At 41.6% G+C, this 17,734-nt stretch overlaps 1 protein-coding gene and 1 long non-coding RNA gene across 2 annotated transcripts in view; one reads left to right on the top strand and one right to left on the bottom strand.

The window, feature by feature from the left end:
• Positions 1-17,734, top strand: part of LOC106605032 (NADP-dependent malic enzyme) — a 47,690-nt gene that overhangs the window by 19,516 nt on the left and 10,440 nt on the right. The gene's annotated exons all lie outside the window — the stretch shown is intronic.
• LOC123743116 (uncharacterized) lies at positions 12,353-15,528 on the bottom strand. Its single transcript, XR_006769899.1, has 2 exons — positions 15,441-15,528; positions 12,353-12,612 (listed from the first exon to the last, which is right to left on the bottom strand). It is a non-coding gene; the product is annotated as an uncharacterized lncRNA (long non-coding RNA).

The raw sequence follows: 17,734 nt of genomic DNA, 5'->3' as shown, positions 1-17,734 counted from the left end.
AGTCTAACCAGACACGTAGTTATTTGTAATTGTCCACATATTCTAAGTCAAAACCGTCCAGAGTAGTGATGCTGGACAGGCGGGCAGGTGAGGGCAGTGATCGGTTGAAGAGCATGCATTTAGTTTTACTTGCATTTAAGAGCAGTTGGAGGCCACGGAAGGAGAGAGGCATTGAAGCTCGTCTGGAGGTTAGTTAACACAGTGTCCAAGGAAGGGCCATAAGTATACAGAATGGTTTCATCTGCGTAGAGGTGGATCAGAGAATCACCAGCAGCAAGAGCGACATCACTGATGTATACAGAGAAAAGAGTCAGCCCGAGAATTGAACCCTGTGACGCCCCCATAGACTGCCAGAGGTCCAGACAACAGTCCCTCAGATTTGACACACTGAACTCTGTCTGAGAAGTAGTTGGTGAACCAGGTGAGGCAGTCATTTGAGAAACCAAGGCTGTTGAGTCTGCCGATAAGATTGATTTCAGGCCAAGTTCTTGTCCAAGTTGGCTCCTGTGAAACAGTCTACATGTGTCCCCTCTCCTTTAGTCGCTGGCCAGACTATTGGAAAAGGATACAGATAGAAACACTCCGATCAGTCAACACGCTCCCCCACAATATTTTAAACCAGAGGAACCAAGGCCCACCAAGAGTCTAGACACTGTTCAAGTCTTTAGTCTTTTGGGTGAAGAGCCCTCTCAAACTAGCAAGACCATTTTCAAATGCTAAACAGGAGAAGTTTCCTTTGCAATCCAATTGGTTCTATGAGAGTTGGCCTCTCCTCAGGTTTGCATGAATTGAGGGTCGGTGCAGGGGGCAGCAAGGCATTTCAATGCCTGAAACATTTTTGACTTCTGTGCCTCTCAACCATTTCCTCCATGTTTTTGTCCCCATGTTAAATCATTTAATGAGCAAAGATTTCCTCTTTTGAACCCAACAACTCTGTCGTCCGTCTTTGTCTGTCCATCGTCATGGTTATGGGGCCAGCTTTGAGTTAGACCTCTTTGGTAGATGGGGTTAGGGGATATCGGACAAACAGTCGGATGTAGGGGGAAAAGGAATGCAGACTGTGTTTCCGTCTTTAATGATGGAAAGGGGATTTTGGGAAATAATGTGTGTTGCTGAGAGATGTTTGCTCTCTGGAGGAGAGAAGGAAAGAGGGAGGCGAGACGCTGGGGCTTTATTAACAAGGCTTAGTTCTCAGCCTTTCTGGCCTTTCAGCCCCCCAGGCCCCTCAGGGACACAGAAAGAACAGGCAGCCAATGTGGATGCACACACAGGGAGATGGAACAAATACCGAGCTAACAGAGCCTGACCCTGACATGTGTGCGTGCGTGTGTACTGTACAGGTATATGTAAAGTTTAGGACAGTGTGTGTGTGAGTTATCCTGCTTGAAACAGCTGTGTTTGGACAGAGTGCTCTTATCCATGACATTCTTTATGGAGGCCAGCGGCTCCTTGGTATGCACATGGAGGAACAAGACTCACTTCATGCCTCCTCGTCTGTCGCCCCCTCAAACCTGGAAGTAGAGGACACTTCCGGAAAGATTCCAGGTACAAGTTTAGGTTTCATCGGGCCTGGGACGAGAGAGGATTAAGTTGCCTCAAGGAGCAGGGGTCTTTAATTTGTCCTCTTTATCCCACGCGCCAGTCCAGACGTAACACCGCTGCGTCTGAGCGATCCGCCACATGGGAAATCTGCTGTCATCTCTCATAGCCATCTTGGATTTTTTTGAGACCAGTATCGAACATTTTAGTGTGTCAAAGGCTTTACACTCACTGTAGGGGAAGTTTGGCAGTTAGTGAGAAACCTCAGCGCCCCATCAAAAGGTGAGCGATCCGCCACATGGGAAATCTGCTGTCATCTCTCATAGCCATCTTGGATTTTTTTGAGACCAGTATCGAACATTTTAGTGTGTCAAAGGCTTTACACTCACTGTAGGGGAAGTTTGGCAGTTAGTGAGAAACCTCAGTGCCCCATCAAAAGGTGATAGTCTTAACTTGCCGACACGGGAAAACACTTATTTCCTCCAGTAAGAATGTGTATTATCCACGTGAGCCGTAAATCCCAGAAGAATGAAAGTGTCAAAAAGAGGTCTGTATTGTGCTGGTGACGTCCCCCAGATGGCTTTAGCAGTGCTAGGAAAGTATCACATTGATTGAGGCCTCAACTGTGCACTCCACCCCTAGTCCATCCGCCAATGAGTAGCCGATATCAGTGAAAAGTGTGTGTGTAATAAACATCATGAAGCAACACTTGCTGTCTACAAAAAATTATATTACTCAACACAATTGTCTGTAACACACATCATACCCCTATCCATGTTTGACTCAAAACAGCATTAGTTTTGGTCTGACACACAAACAACACGCACACACAAACCTTTGACTGCAAGAAATGCATTTTGATTTATAAGTGGAATAAAGAAACAAGTATAGAAAAGAGTAAACAAACTAAATGTAACATAATCGTAGAGGTCACTGGTCACCATTGGCCTCTGTATTAACAAGCATATACAACATATACAGTACCAGTCAAAGTTTGGACACACCTACTCATTCAAAGGTTTTTCTTTATTTTTACTATTTTCTACATTGTAAAATAATAGTGAAGACATCAAAACTATGAAATAACACATATGGAATCATGTAGTAACCAAACAGAAAGTTAAACAAATCTAAATATATTTGAGATTTAAAGTAGCCACCCTTTACCTTGATGACAGCTTTGCACACTCTTGGCATTCTCTCAACCAGCTTCACCTGGAATGTTTTTCCAGCAGTCTTGAAGGAGTTCCCACATAGTAGTGGTTTCTTTGCAGCAATTTGGCCATGAAGGCCTGATTCACGCAGTTTCCTCTGAACAGTTGAGATATGCCTGTTACCTGAACTCTGAAGCATTTATTTGGGCTGCAATTTCTGAGGCTGGTAACTCTAATGAACGTATTCTCTGCAGCAGAGGTAACTGGATCTTCCTTTCCTATGGTGGTCCTTATGAGAGCCAGTTTCATCATAGCTCTTGATATTTTTTGCGAATGCACTTGAAGAAGCTTTCAAAGTTCTTGAAATGTTCTGCATTGACTGACCTTCATGTCTTAAAGTATTGATGGACTGTCGTTTGTCTTTGCTTATTTGAGCTGTTCTTGCCATAATATGGACTTGGTCTTTCACCAAATAGTGATATCTTCTGTATACCACCCCCTACCTTGTCACAACACAACTGATTGGCTCAAACGCATTAAGAAGGAAAGAAATTCCACAAATAAACATTTAACAAGGCACACCTGTTAATTGAAATGCATTCCAGGTGACTACCTCATGAAGCTGGTTGAGAGAATGCCAAGAGTGTGCAAAGCTGTCATCAAGGCAAAGCGTGGCTACTTTGAAGAATCTAAATATATTTTGATTTGTTCAACACTTTTTTGGTTACAACATGATTCCATATGTGTTATTTCATAGTGTTGATGTATTCACTATTATTCTATAATGTAGAAAATAGTAAAAAATAAGGAGAACCTTGAATGAGTAGGTGTTTCCAAACTTTTGGCTGGTACTGTATGTACAGTGCACTTGGAAAGTATTTAGATTCCTTCACTTTTTCCACATTTTGTTACGTTACAGCCTTATTCTGAAATGGATTAAATAAAAACATTTCCTCGTTTATCTACACACAATACCCCATAATGAGAGAGAAAACAGGTTTTTAGAAATGTTTGCAAATGTATTACAAATTAAAAAACGATACCTTATTTACATAAGTATTCAGACCCTTTACTATGAGATTATAAATTGAGCTCCGGTGCATCCTGTTTCCATTGATCATCCTTGATGTTTCTACAACTTTATTGGAGTCCACCTGTGGTAAATTCATTTGATTGAACATGATTTAGAAAGGCATACACCTGTGTGTGTATATAAGGTCCCACAGGTGACAGTGCATGTCAGAGCAAAAACAAAGCCATGAGGTCGAAGGAATTGTCCATAGAGCTCCGAGAGAGGATTGTGTCGAGGCACAGATCTGGGGAAGGGTACCAAAACATTTCTGCAGCATTGAAGATCCCCAAGAACACAGTGACCTCCATCATTCTTAAATGGAAGAAGGCACCTAATGGACTCTCAGACCATGATAAACAAGATTCTTTGGTCTGATGAAACCAAAATGTAACTATTTGGCCTGAATGCCTAGTGTCACGTCTGTAGGAAACCTGGCACCATCCCTATGGTGAAGCATGGTGGTGGCAGCATCATGCTGTGGGGATGTTTTTCAGCGGCAGGGACTGGAAGACTAGTCCGAATCCAGGGAAAGATGAATGGAGCAAAGTACAACGAAATCCTTGATGAAAACCTGCTCCAGAGTGCTCACCTCAGACTGGGGTGAAGGTTAACCTTCCAACAGGACAATAAACCTAAGTACACATGGATATGTAAATATTTGTATTTCCGCTGTACCGTTGTTTCTCTAGCACAGATTTGTTAGAAGCATGCTTGCACCATTACTACAGTAAAAACTGATCTTACCCATATTACCACCGCAATTTATTTTTCTTTGGGGGCCCGCATTTTACATTAATTAACCATGTCGCGGACAATTCGAAAACTATTCACAGGCCGCTAACCATTTGTTTTACACCTTGTTCAGTCACGTTTGATATCTATATAGCTAGCTAGCTAACTTTACCAGTATATCCAAACATTTGGGGGCACAGAAAGAAAAAAAAAAGGGATAGCTTCTTCAGGAGATGATCATTACAATGAATGAATGACAGGTATTTGTATCAACATTTTAGCTATTTATAATAAACAAATGTATTTACTGGGTTACATATTAGTTTCTAGGGCACAACATGTGCTTCAGAAATAGCTAGAATTCATATAGACTACATCTCAATCGATTTTAATACAAAGCTTTTTTTTCTGGTGCTCCTAGATTTTATGTTCTGCTCCTAACTTTTTAAAGTTGTGAGCACCAGTGCTACCAATTATTTTTTTATTTAGTTAGAGCCCTGGATGAGACACCATTCTTCCATGAGAAATTCCTTAATTTTGTGTTTTTTAATGGTGGTGGAAAACGCTGTCTCAGGCGGCGCTATAGAATCTCCAATAAGTGTTCAATTGGGTTGAGATCTGGTGACTGAGAGACACACACACACTTTAAACCCCTATGCTCCTTTGAGACCCTTCTTTCAAAGTCAATGAGATCTCTTCTTCTAGACGTGGTAGCCAAAATAATGGACAACTGGGCATTTTTAATACATTACCCTAAATATGATGGGTTGTTAATTGCTTAATTAACTCAGGAGCCACGCTTGTGTGGAAGCACCTGCTTTCAATATACTTTGTATCCCTCATTTAGTCAAGTGTTTCCTTTATTTTAGCAGTTACCTGTAGGTCTATGGCAGAGGTGTGCAGTCATGTGTTACCTTGTTCTTACCTTTGTGGTGTGATGTCCTATAGACCTACTGGGCTGGAGAGGCCTTGGCCACTGTCTGTGTTTCCCTACAGAGAAGATGGAGAAATCTGAGAGGATGATAATGAGACATAGACATCAGAATTGATACTTTAGACTATGAGCTTAACACTATACAATTGCAGGTATCCAAACAAAAACAAAAAGTGCAAGTATTGCAAATCTCAATGAGCAAAGCCAGTAATACAACCAAGGAGTGAATTTGGCACTGATGGAGATGGCCGCCGTTTTACGATCCGTAACCTATTGTGCATGTTTTTTCACGTTATTTGTAACTTATTTTGTATATAATATTTCTGCCTTTGTGTCTAAAACCGAAAATAGCTTTTTGATATCAGGGCAGCGATTACTCACCCCATACTGGAGGAATTCTTCTTCTTCAACGAGTCGGACGGGAAGGATTTACTCCAGACACCCGACAAGGCCCTCATCCCCATCATTTCCAAGAGGAAAAGACGGCGGTATCGTGGACGACGGTCAGGGTGCCTTGTAAGGATCCGTCGCTGAGAGGGTAATCTTCCTTTACCATCGGTTCTATTAGCCAACTTACAATCAATCGATAATAAAATAGACAAACTATGGGCACGTATATCCTACCAACGGGACATTAAAAACGGTAATATTTCATGTTTCACCGAGTCGTGGCTGAACGACGACATGACTAACATACAGCTGGCGGGGTTTAAGCTTTTTCAGCAGGATAGAATAGCGGCCTCTGGTAAGACATGGGGCGGCGGCCTATGCATATTTGTAAACAACAGCTGGTGCATGAAATCGAAGGAAGTCTCGAGGTTTTGCTCGCCTGAGGTAGAGTATCTCATGATAAGCTATAGACCACACTATTTACCAAGTGAGTTTACATCTATATTTTTCGTAGCTGTCTATATACCACCGCAGACCGATGCTGGCACTAAGACCGCACTTAATGAGCTGTATACGGCCATAAGCAAACAAGAATACGCTCATCCAGAGGTGGCGCTTCTAGTGGCTGGGGTCTTTAATGCAGGGAAACTTAAATCAGTTTTACATAATTTCTATCAGCATGTTAAATGTGCAACCAGAGGGGGAAAAAAAACTCTAGACCACCTTTACTCCACACACAAAGCTCTCCCTCGCCCTCCATTTGGCAAATCTGACCATAATTCTATCCTCCTGATTCCTGCTTACAAGCCATAACAAAAGCAGGAAGCACCAGTGACTCGGTCAATAAGAAAGTGGTCAGATGAAGCAGATGCTAATCTACAGGACTGTTTTGCTAGCACAGACTGGAATATGTTCCGGGATTCTTCCGTTGGCATTGAGGAGTACACCACATCAGTCACTGGCTTCATCAATAAGTGCACACAGGTCGTCGTCTCCATTTACATTTTAGTCATTTAGCAGACGCTCTTATCCAGAGCGACTTACAGTAGTGAATGCATACATTTCATACATTTTTTTTTCCTGTGCTGGCCCCCCGTCTCCAGAAGAAAGAGAAGAAGAAGAATATCAGTCCATTCACCATTCTCATGGTTGATCTCCCAATCATACAAGAGGGCATCTTTTTTTTAACTTAATCTTTTTGGTTTATTTCCACACTCATGCAATCCGGAATATCTTCACTATCACTATAGTCGGTGTCGTCACTTGCTTTCCATGTCTTCTTCGGCTATATTTTTCTCCTCTTTCTCTTCCTTCTGTTTTACATACATTTCATTTTTCTGTCATTTATCACCATCTCTTTTATCACCTCTTCCACACATTTTTATTTAATTTTTAAATTTTTTACCTTTATTTAACCAGGTAGGCTAGTTGAGAACAAGTTCTCATTTGCAACTGCGACCTGGCCAAGATAAAGCATAGCAATTCCACACATACAACAAAACAGAGTTACACATGGAATAAACAAAACATAGTCAATGATACAGTAGAACAAAAGAAAACAAAAAGTCTATATACAGTGAGTGCAAATGAGGTAAGTTAAGGCAATAAATAGGCCATGGTGGCGAAGTAATTACAATATAGCAATTAAACACTGGAATGGTAGATGTGCAGAAGATGAATGTGCAAGTAGAGATACTGGGGTACAAAGGAGCAAAATAAATAAATACAGTATGGGGATGAGGTAGGTAGATAGATGGACTGTTTACAGATGGGCTATGTACAGGTGCAGTGATCTGTGAGCTGCTCTGACAGCTGGTGCTTAAAGCTAGTGAGGGAGATATGAGTCTCCAGCTTCAGAGATTATTGCAGTTTGTTCCAGTCATTGGCAGCAGAGAACTGGAAGAAAAGATGACCAAAGGAGGAATTGGCTTTGGGGGTGACCAGTGAGATATACCTGCTGGAGTGCGTGCTGCTATGGTGACCAGTGAGCTGAGATAAGGCGGGGCTTTACCTAGCAGAGACTTGTAGATGACCTGTAGCCAGTGGGTTTTATAGATGACATCACCGAAGTCGAGGATCGGTAGGATGGTCAGTTTTACAAGGATATGTTTGGCAGCATGAGTGAAGGATGCTTTGTTGCGATAGAGGAAGCCGATTCTAGATTTAATTTTGGATTGGAGATGCTTAATGTGAGTCTGGAAGGAGAGTTCACAGTCTAACCAGACACCTAGGTATTTTTCAGAGCCGTCCAGAGTAGTGATGCTGGACGGGCGGGCAGTGATCGATTGAATAGCATGCATTTAGTTTTACTTGCATTTAAGAGCAGTTGGAGGCCACGGAAGGAGAGTTGTAAGGCATTGAAGCTCGTCTGGAGGTTAGTTAACCTCTCTGGGCGAGACCCTAGTCAACAGCCAGTGGAATCGTGTGGCGCGAAATACAAATACCTAAAAAATGCTATAACTTCAATTTCTCAAACATTTCACTATTTTACACCATTTTAAAGACAAGACTCTCGTTAATCTAACCACATTGTCCGATTTCAAAAAGGCTTTACAGCGAAAGCAAAACATTAGATTATGTCAGGAGAGTACCCAGCCAAAAATAATCACACAGCCATTTTCAAAGCAAGTATATATGTCACAAAAACCAAAACCACAGCTAAATGCAGCACTAACCTTTGATGATCTTCATCAGATGACACTCCTAGGACATTATGTTATACAATACATGCATGTTTTGTTCAATCAAGTTCATATTTATATCAAAAAACAGCTTTTTACATTAGCATGTGATGTTCAGAACTAGCATACCCACCGAAAACTTCCGGTGAATTTACTAAATTACGTTGACAAAATACATAACAATTATTTTAAGAATTATAGATACAGACCTCCTTTATGCAAACGCTATGTCAGATTTGAAAATAGCTTTTCTGCGAAAGCACATTTTGCAATATTCTGAGTACATAGCTCGGCCATCACAGGCTAGCTAATTTGACACCCAACATGTTTGGGGCTCACTAAACTCAGAATTACTGTTAGAAAAATTGGATTACCTTTGCTGTTCTTCGTTAGAATGCACTCCCAGGACTTCTACTTCAACAACAAATGTTGTTTTGGTTCCAAATAATCCATAGTTATATCCAAATACCTCCGTTTTGTTCCTGCGTTCAGGTCACTATCCGAAGGGTAACGCGCGAGCGCATTTCGTGACCAAAAAATTCAAAATATTCCATTACTGTACTTAGAAGCATGTCAAACGCTGTTTAAAATCAATTTTCATGCTATTTTTCTCATAAAATAGTGATAATATTCCAGATATAGGTCTGTAGCAGTTTGGGTCTAGAGTGTCACCCCCTTTGAAGAGGGGGATGACCGCGGCAGCTTTCCAATCTTTGGGAATCGCAGACGATATGAAAGAGAGGTTGAACAGGCAGATCATTTTAGAAAGAGAGGGCCCAGATTGTCTAGCCCAGCTGATTTGTATGGGTCCAGATTTTGCAGCTCTTTCAGAACATCAGCTATCTGGATTTGGGTGAAGGAGAAATGGTGGGGGCATTGGCGGGTTGCTGTGGAGGGTGCCGGGCAGTTGACCGGGTTTGGGGTGGCCAGGTGGAATGCATGGCCAGCCATAGAGAAATGCTTGTTCAAATTCTCAATTATAGTGGATTTATCGGTGGTAAGTGTTTCCTAGCCTCAGAGCAGTGGGCAGCTGGGAGGAGGTGCTCTTATTCTCCATGGACTTTACAGTGTCCCAGAACTTTTTAGAGTTTGTACTTCAGGATGCAAATTTCTGTTTGAAAAAGCTAGCCTTAGATTTTCTAACTGCCTGTGTATATTGGTTCCTAACTTCCCTGAAAAGTTGCATATCACGGGGGCTATTTGATGCTAATGCAGAACGCCACAGGATGTTTTTGTGCTGGTCAAGGGCAGACAGGTCTGGAGTGAACCAAGGACTATATCTATTCCTAGTTCAACATATTTTGAGTGGGGCATGCTTATTTAAGATGGTGAAGAAGGCACTTTTAAAGAATAGCCAAGCATCATCTACTGACGGGATGAGGTCAATGTCATTCCAGGATATCGATTAGAAAGGCCTGCTCGCAGAAGTGTTTTATGGAGCGTTTGACTGTGATGAGGGGTGGTCGTTTGGTCGCAGACCCATTACGGATGCAGGCAATGCTGAGATCTTGATTGAAAACAGCAGAGGTGTATTTGGAGGGCGAGTAAATTAGGATGACATCTATGAGGGTGCCCGTGTTTACGGATTTGGGGTTGTACCTGGTAGGTTCATTGATCATTTGTGTGAGATTGAGGGCCTCAAACTTAGATTGTAGGATTGCCAGGGTGTTAAGCATGTTAGGTAAGCTTGTAGCATGAACTCAGAAGATAGATGGGGGGCAATCAATTCACATATGGTATTGAGGGCACAGCTGGGGGCGGAGGGAGGTCTATAGCAAGCGAAAACGGTGAGAGACTTGTTTCTGGAAAGGTGAATTTTTAGAAGTAGAAGCTCGAATTGTTTTGGTACAGACTTGGATAGTAATACAGAACTCTGCAGGCTATCTTTGCAGTAAATTGCAACACCGCCCCCTTTGGCAGTTCTATCTTGGCGGAAAATGTTATAGTTAGGGATGGAGATTTCAGGGTTTTTGGTGGTTTTCCTAAGCCAGTATTCAGACACGGCTAAGACATCTGGGTTGGCAGAGTGTGCTAAAGCAGTGAGTAAATCATACTTAAGGAGTAGGCTTCTAATGTTAACATGCATGAAACCAAGGCTTTTATGGTTACAGAAGTCAACAAATGAGAGCACCTGGGGAGTGGGATTAGAGCTTGGCACTGCAGGACCTGGATTAACCTCCACATCACCAGAGGAACAGATGAGAAGTAGGATAAGCGTACTGCTAAAGACTATATGAACTGGCCGTCTAGCACGTTCGGACAGAGAGTAAAAGGAGCAGGTTTCTGGGCACGATAGCATAGATTCAAGGCATAGTGTACAGACAAAGGTAAGGTAGTATGTGAGTACATTGGAGGTAAACCTAGGCATTGAGTAATGATGAGAGAGATATAGTCTCTAGAGATGTTTAAACCAGGTGATGTCATCGCATATGTAGGAGGTGGAACAACATGGTTGGTTAAGGCATATTGAGCAGGGCTAGAGGCTCTACAGTGAAATAAGACAGTAATCACTAACCAGGACAGTAATGGACGAGGCATATTGATATTAGAGAGAGGCATGCGTAGCCAAGTGAACATATGGGTCCAGTGAGTGGTTAGGCTGACTGGGGACATGGCGATTCAGACAGGCCGATGCTAACAGTTAGCAGACCGGGGCTGGCAAGCTAGCAGTTAGCAGACCGGGTTAGCAAGCAAGCAGTTGGTAGACCGGGGCTAGCAGTTAGCAGACCGGGGCTAGCAGTTAGCAGACCGGGGCTAGCAGTTAGCAGACCGGGGCTAGCAGTTAGCAGACCGGGGCGGGCAAGCTAGCAGTTAGCAGACCGGGGCGGGCAAGCTAGCAGTTAGCAGACCGGGGCGGGCAAGCTAGCAGTTAGCAGACCGGGGCGGGCAAGCTTGCAGTTAGCAGACCGGGGCGGGCAAGCTTGCAGTTAGCAGACCAGGGCGGGCAAGCTAGCAGTTAACTGGCCGGTGCTAGCAAGTTAGCCTTTGGGGGATGTCGCGATGGGGGTAAGTCTGTTTTTGCCTCTTCGTGCGGTGACGTCGATAGACCTGTCGTGGAATTAGTAGGGTTCCAAGTAGCTCTAGGTAGCCGCGGTTAGCAGAATGGGCCTTCAGCGGACGTCTCGCCTGAGGGGCCTGTTGGAATCCTTGGGCAGATTATGTCGGTATTCCAGTCGTAGAAGATCGGCGGGGTTCCGTGCCTCGTACCGGCAGTAGAAGGGGTCCGTATATTGTAGCCCGGGAGTGGGCTTTGGTGGTAGCACAGGAGCCCTGGCCGGGCTAGCTTCAGGCTAATTGATGCCTGCTCCGTGATGGAAACGCTAGCCAGGAGTAGTCACCCGGGATTGCGGTTAGCTAGTTGCGAAGATCCAGATGAAAATGTTCAGAGTTTGCGGTAAGAATCCGGGGATATGGAAAAATAATAAAAAAATAGGTCTGTTATGCTCTGGTTTGAGTCACGTTGTTCGAACTGGCGAGAGCTTTCCGAGCTAAAGGTTAGCTGATGACCGCTAGCAATGGTTTGCTGACTGATAGCTGGTAGGTAGTTAGCTGGCTAGCTTCAGTTGAGGGATTCCAGATCCGAAGTAAATAGAAATACTTTAGACAAAAAAACAGATCCACGCCACATTGGGTGAGGCGGGTTGCAGGAGAGTATTTAGAAGTTGAAGTTTAGGAAAATACTTTAAAAAGATATGCGAAGAGAAAATTTAAAAATGTAAAAATGTAAAAAGATACAAAAAAATTTAAAAAGATACAAGGGACACGACAGGACAAAGACGTCTGAGTGCAACGCCATCTTGGATTCAATTCTCTCCTCCTCTATAATTTCTCTTTCACTCCCTTTGTACTCCTCTGCTCTCTTTCTCTTTTCATCCATTCCCTTTCTCTCCTGATGAACCAGTCTTATTGTTGTTTTCTGTGTCTCTTCTTGCTCTCTTTTCGGCCGCTTCCCAGTTCTTTGTACCATTATCCTCTCGAGGTACATGTCTTCCTTCCTCTTTTCAACTTTTCAAGTTTCTCTCCTGCTTCTCTAGCAGGCACATCTCCTCACTGAAACACCAGTCGTCGTCCTCCATAGCAAATGTCCTCTTTTTCATTCTTGTATGTTCTCTAAAGGAGAGACGGAGAGGTTTTGAGTGTAAGCAAACTTCTGTGTTGCTACCAAAGGAGTGCAAATTCTATAACAATGTGACAAAACACACATAGGCATACAGCATAGGCCTAAACATAAGACAAAGGAAAAATCACAAAATTCTAACAATTGCATTTGATTCTAACCCATATAATGAATAGGAAGATGAAAAAAAGAGTAGTAGACATAATCAAATATCCAGCTACATGAAGCATATTATAGGAAACATCCAAAGATGTCTCTCACCTAGCCTCTTTAATGTCCTTTCACTAACGCTTCACTTAAAGCTGAGATATGTAACTTTTTGGGTGACCCAACCAAATTCACATAGTAGTGTTAGATCTGTCATTCTCATTGAAAACAAGTCTGAGAAGAGGTAGTAGATCTGTTCTTGTGTTATTTCTATGCTTCCCATTCATAAGTTTTGTTTTTGCTCTTTTACTTTAGATTTTGTACACCATCTTCAAAGAGCTGAAAATACAACATTTTGGTTATGGAAAATAGATTTCACAGCGGTTTAGATGGTACAATGATTCTCTACACTAAACTTGTTTGTTTTGTCACAAACTGAAACTATTCGAATTTTAGCAACTAGGAAATGGCAGAGTGATTTCTGCATAGAGCATCTTTAACACACTCCAACCTTCTAGAATAACACCTTCTAGAATATCACCTATTACAGTTTTTTTATCGCTTTGGTACTATTTTCACAAGTATGTGGTACATTTTCACAACTCTTAGTACACAACTACAAACTGGTCACACTTGTAATGAAATATTATATTTTCATTGTAGTTGTTTTAACCACCATTTAATCCAAGAGCAAACAATGCAAGTTTCAAATCGCCCTTAGAAGTGCTGAAAGTAATTTACTACAGTACTGTAAATTACACTAGATTACACTGTTTTCACATTAGGCAATACATTTACATTACCCAACAACATTTTTCCATAATATCTATCCAATGTGTGATCAAAGAAGACATCTTCTACAATCATTCATGCAACTACAAAAAAATCCGATATAATTGCAACATAGGTGTACTGTCTGTAATAAAATGTAATGAAACAAATGATATGAATGAAAATATAACATAACATTTAGCACGCATTCATTTGCATCAAGCCTGTCTTGAGCATTTGGCCCTAACTTCTCATCCACATCAGTGAATATCCTCATTGTTCATGGACCGCGGGAAAAACCTTTTGGCCTGGCGAATCCAAGCTTGACATTGGTCTACATTGACGTTGTTTCATGCCTCATCCATGGCCAGAAGGTGGGTAGCACAATCATGGGGATGGCGATCGTACACCTTCCACCTCCATGTTAAAAATAATTCCTCAATATGTTTGAGGAAAAGAGAGTATGGGGGCAGGTATAGGGTCACGAATCTGGGATGGGCCCAAAACCTTGCCTGAACCACCTCTGCATGGTGGAACATGACATTGTCCCACACAATGCCATAGGTGACCCCTTCACCTTGACAGGCCTGCTCAATTTCATTGAGAAACACAATGAAGTGTGCAGCGTTGTTGGATCCAAGTAATGACCTATATCCTACAACACTATCTTCAGAGATGGCTGCGCACATGGAGATGTTTCCCCCATGTTGTCCAAGCACTTGGACGGTCGCCAGTTGGCCAATGAGGCCAAGTCGAAGACCGCTTCATCAACAAAGAAATATACTTGTGATGGTTCACAGCAGCATCAAGCACCATCCCACTCTAAAAATATGATATTGTGAAGTAGCATGTGCATCATAGTAACAGTAATTCAGTATATAGTGCTGTACCTGAACATACTCGGCCTGCAGTTGTTTCACCAGGCCAGGTTTCTCTCAAAAGACTCCAGGTAAATGTGTTTCATAGATACATAGATTCATAGATGTGGGGCGGCAGGTAACCTAGTGGTTAAAGCGTTGGGCCAGTAACCGAAAGGTTGCTAGATCGAATCCCCGAGTTGATAAGGTAAGAATCTGTCGTTCTGCCCCTGAACAGGGCAGTTAACCCACTGTTCCTAGGCTGTCATTGTAAATAAGAATTTGTTCTTAACTGACTTGCCTAGTTAAATAAATAAAAATACCCGACAGGTGATTGTTGGTAGGCTGATGGATGCCACATTGGCAAAGGTGTCACTGTTCTCCTCAATGGCCTCCTTTATTTCCCATCAAACAGGTGGACATGGGCCAAATCAAAAAGGTCAAATAGTTGGGCATGGGCCTCATCAAAATCCATATATAATAGACAAACCAGTTTAAAATATATAGGTTTAAGCAATGGTTAAGTGATTAACCATTTAAGCGCAGTTGGTCAAAAATTATTTAAACCAATGAGAAGAGAATCATATGAAAAGTATTTTGAACATTGCAATGTGAAAGGCAAAATTACTTTATATGAAAGGTATTTCTACATGAAACACTTATTAGGTTTGGTGAAAAAGTTACTGTGTGATTTTGTGTGTTGTACTTAGTCAGTTGAAAATGTGCTTAGTTTTTGATCTTTTTGAGTTTTGCACTAAGAGTTGTGAAATTTTACCAGGTACTTGTGAAAATAGTACCAAAGCAATTAAAAAAAACTGTATACCATCACGTCTCATGACATCAGGCTTTGTAGCTCTAAAGATCAATTTCTATGGTAGCGTTAACCAACCATTAGTCACTATCACAATTGAGATAAACAATGTCAGAAATACAGTATCAAGCACAGATAATGTGGCAACAGCACGTCTTTCCTTCTTTCTCCACATGTAACTTTATGCAAGTACTCTATCTGAATCCCAAATTAAAATGCATCACCCAATACGTACCTCGGTTAGTTACATTCTTGTCATGATCTCTTCTAATAGGGACATCAATGTAATCTCATATGATTCAGAGTTACGTCAACCTTCCATGTCAGCACTGTTGTGATATCACCATTTTATGCTAGTAACGCCACACTGTGTTTTACTTAACCTCGCATCGCTTAGCGATAATAACCATGCCAACCCTTGATGATGTCACCGAGTCAAGGAAGTTATACACTTGAATTGATTATAGCCAATCTACAGAAATACCACTGTACCCTTTAATCAATAATTAAATTCAACCCTTACATTTGTGTGGCTCACATTTTTTAAGATCGCTCTTGCTATAGGCTACAGATGCAAATCAGATTAAACAATCTGTGATCAACAACTTAAGAAATGTTCTCTTGATCTTACATATGTCATCTAAAGTTGATAATGCTTGACAGTTCACTAGATGTGTTGGAGTTCTTTGCACAACGTAAGCTTAAATCAATAATATTAGAACATTTTCACATAGAAAATATATATATATAAAAAAAAAGGACTTCAATATAGGCCTACATTTATAGAAAATGATATAATATTTGGCTAAAAACATGTTAGTATTCTCTGTCATTTGTGGGCAATTTGAGAAAGAGTTGACTACTTGTCTAAGCTGCTTACCAATGCACTTTGTTTGTCCAACTAGGCTACCTTTAGGAACATACAGATGTCTCCCTGAATGTTCTCTCACCTAAGATTTTATCCCCATAGTGTAGTGTGCAGTGTTCAAGAGACTGGCAGTTTGTAGTAAAGTTTAGGTCTACCTTTAGACTTAGACCAACCTAGTTGTGTTGAGATCTATGGTGTCTTCTCCCTAGTACAGTAGCACATATCCGGGAATGTTTTGATTGTGTGTGCGTGCGTGTGTGTATTTGTTTATCTGCTTTACGTTACTGGGTGTGTTTCTTCAACTTTTCCTCGGAACACTGCATTTTTTTGTGTAAGGCTTGATGTGGTACAGTTTAACCAATGCGTAAGCAACCCAGGTTATCCTGGTTGTTGTACGACCATATGAGTTGGCTATTCATCACATGCAGATCTGGGACCAGGCTAGATGAACTGTCTTGTGAACACTTCCATAAGCAGGTGCAAGGAGGAAGAATTTTTCCACTATGTCCCTCTCATCCACAGTGATGGAGTTTTTTCCAGTTTTCTCTGCAGCCACTCTGTCTCCTAGGAGTCTGAGTGGACAGTTTAGTTGACAGAGGAGCTGAGGAGTGGAGCTGGAGGGACCGGTAGAGAAAACGGATTCTCCCTGCCAAATCACAGTCAGAGCACATGGATTTGGATACATGGATACTGTATTTTATACCATCTATTGCATCTTGCCGATGCCGCTCTGTCATTGCTCGTCCATATATTTATATGTACACTACCGGTAAAAAGCTTTAGAACACCTACTCATTCAAGGGTTTTTCTTAATTTTTCCTATTTTCTACATTGTAGAATAATAGTGAAGACATCAAACTATGAAATAACACATATGGAATCATGTAGCAAACCAAAAAAAATTGTTAAACAAATCAAAATATATTTTATATTTCAGATTCTTCAAATAGCCACCATTTGCATTGATGACAGCTTTGCACACTCTTGGCATTCTCTCAACTAGCTTCATGAGGTAGTCACCTGGAATGCATTTCAATTAACAGGTGTGCCTTAAGTTTATTTGTGGAATTTCTTTCCTTAATGCGTTTGAGAGAATCAGTTGTGTTTTGACAAGGTTGGGGGGTATACAGAAGATAGCTCTATTTGGTAAAAGACCAAGTCCATATTATGGCAAGAACAGCTCAAAAAAGCAAAGAGAAATGACAGTCCATCAATACTTTAAAACATGAAGGTTAGTCAATATGGAAAATTTGAAGAACTTTGAAAGTTTCTTCAAGTGCAGTCGCAAAAATCATCAAGCGCAATGATGAAACTGGCTCTCATGAGGGCCGCCACAGGAATAGAAGACCTAGAGTTACCTCTGCTGCAGAGGATAAGTTCATTAGAGTTATCAGCCTCAGAAATTGCAGCCCAAATAAATGCTTCACAGAGTTCAAGTAACAGACACATCTCAAAATCAACTGTTCAGAGGAGACTGTGAATCAGGCTTTCATGATCGAATTGCTGCAAAGAAACCCTACTAGGACACCAATTAGAAGAAGAGACTTGCTTGGGCCAAGAAGCCTGAGCAATGGACATTAGACCGGTGGAAATTTGTCCTTTGGTCTGGAGTCCAAATTGGATTTTTGGTTCCAACCACCGTGTCTTTGTGAGACGCGGTG

This window comes from Salmo salar, chromosome ssa05, assembly GCF_905237065.1.
Source record: "Salmo salar chromosome ssa05, Ssal_v3.1, whole genome shotgun sequence".
NCBI lineage: Eukaryota > Metazoa > Chordata > Actinopteri > Salmoniformes > Salmonidae > Salmo > Salmo salar.
Note: the sequence above shows the minus strand (reverse complement) of the source record. Positions and strands in the feature narration are given on the sequence as shown.